Raw genomic sequence first — 2,747 nt, forward strand, 5'->3', positions numbered from 1 at the left:
ACATTTAAAATTCTCAGGTGGCTATTTTGCATTCGGCCCAAAATAGACGCTCATTGGCCTTTCGTGAGCATCGACTCTATCCCGATTAATATAACGTCTTGTACGTTGAGGATGGTTAGAATTCCCGGCTTCATATTCATACGACTCCTGAATTATTCAAACAAGATCAATCTTTTGGCGCATATATTCATCGTCGGAAGTAGAAGTGTTAGACATTTTTTATATAGAATATGTATTTTGTTACAGAGAAAATAACGTATATGTGTGGTAAAAATAGCTAAAATATATGTTATATATATATATATATATATATATATATATATATATATATATATATATATATATATATATATATATATATATATATATATATATATATATATTTTGAAGCTTACAACCATTGAGTTGGAACTAAAAAATAACTGTCATAAAGGTTGGAAAAGCAACATCGTTGGACCAACGTTGGATCTAGAATGTCGGTCTGGATTGTCGACCGGGAGTGGGGTGATAGTCGGTCCCAACATTTCGGAAGGGTAAAGCAAAAAAAACCGACTCATAGTGCTCTTATTGATGTGCGAACGGAGGTGTACGAAATAATATTATATTTTTATTACGAAATACGATACAAATTACACAAGTTTTATTTATTTATTTATGGAATATACCTAAACCTTACTACAACACTTATAGGCAGTGTACCTAATCGTAGAGTAGTATAGTTTTTAGTAAGTCCGGTTCGTTCCACAGGGAGCTAGCAGAGTTTAACGCTATATTTTTAAACTATATTTGTGCATATATATATATATATATATATATATATATATATATATATATATATATATATATATATATATATATATATATATATATATATATATATATATATATATATATATATATATATATAAGTAGTAATATTATTATAAAAGGGGGTTTACCGTTTAATGACCGGTTTGTCGATTTTAAATAAAGCGTAAAGATAAATGACGATAATTAAAATGCATAGAATAAATAACAATGACGGAATATAAAATAGCGAATAATAAAATGACAGTAATTAAAAGTATGATGAGAACTACAATAAAAGAATTATGCTTATTTAAACTTCCGTAATCATGATGTTTGACGTTTTGATTTTAATTTATTTATCTGAGTTAATTGTCCTTTGTCCTGGATTTATTTGATACCTATCTGGTTATTGTCCACAATAGTCCATCGGTCATAATTATAAAATGCTCGTCAAATTAACCTTATTCCCGAAGTCAAATATTCTAACTAATTAGGGATTCGAACTATAACAAGGTTTTAATACTTTGTTTAATGATTACACCAGGTTATCGACTGCGTGTAATTCAAGGTTTTATTACTTTGTTAACAATTACACCAATTATCCTTGTATGTAATCCACCCCTGTTTTAATGAGATATGAATATTAATTTACCCACTTGATCAGAAAGAATAATCAATTACCCAACCTAAATAATTAATTAAATGATCGTAAAAGATGTCGTATAAACGTCACTAAATAGGACATACATAATCATTTTAATCATTATTAGATTAACTAATTTGAAGATAGGTTCGACAGGTTCCAATGAGTTGTCGCTCAATTAGACAATACCCCCTATTTATTAATAGTCATAGTCCAATGTCCACAAGTGTTGGTCTTTTGTCCAAACCTTAATTATGGTACAAAATCTAATAACCCTGTCTTAATATTTAGTCTAACATCACGATTACTTTGGCTCAAATAAGAATAATAATAACTTAGTTACGAGACATTAATTTAAAAAGGAAGAACATAGCTTACAGTGGTGATTAATTGCGTAGCGTTACACGGACAGAGTTCCGACTTAAAACCCGTAAAACATTCCTTAAAAATAACCCAATTATTATTAAACTTAATTTAAAATTTAAAATTATAATTAAAAATATAATTATCATTACAGAGGAAGAAGAAGAAGAAAAAGGTATATATTACTCGTCAATTTGCTGGCCTTTTATAGATGTGAGCTGATTTTGGGATCCATGCGATCGCATGGATTCCCTTTGTTATTTCCATGCGATCGCATGGACAGGCTGGCCAGCATACATCACTTTGTTTTCTAGTTTTGCCGACGTTTTATTATATAATATAATATATATATAATTTTAAGAATTATTTATATATTATATTATATTCATGTGCATAGTTGACTTGTCACTTTTGCTCCGTTGCGTCACGCGTTGAGAGTTGACTCTGATCCCAGTTTTGGATTTTCGAACGTCCTTTCGTACGCGGAGATATCTTGTACTTTGCATTCCGTGACTCGTACTCTTGTCATTTTTAGACGTTTCTCATCAATAAATTGAACCACTTGAATTATAACTTGTACATTTGAGCTTTTTGGTCATTTGCGTCTTCACATCGTCGTTTTCTTCTTTTGTTTTCGCACTTATTTATTTAAATGAATATTACATAAAAATAGAACAATTGCAACTAAAAGCTTTACATATTGGAAGGATATTGTGCCTAAATATATGTTCATTTGGAGCACTATCAAATATCCCCACACTTGAGTGTTGCTTGTCCTCAAGCAATACATAACTTGAAATAAAATCACACTTCACTCGAATCACTTTTTTTTATTCTCACACTTTATACATCAGTGATTTTGATACAGCGGTATAAACAATGATAGTAACGATGTGGTTTACAATCCCACATGACTATAAAAATTTAGATCCTTTAGGGAAATTGGATCTTT

The sequence above is a fragment of the Rutidosis leptorrhynchoides genome, chromosome 6 (assembly GCF_046630445.1).
Source record: "Rutidosis leptorrhynchoides isolate AG116_Rl617_1_P2 chromosome 6, CSIRO_AGI_Rlap_v1, whole genome shotgun sequence".
NCBI classification, from domain to species: domain Eukaryota; kingdom Viridiplantae; phylum Streptophyta; class Magnoliopsida; order Asterales; family Asteraceae; genus Rutidosis; species Rutidosis leptorrhynchoides.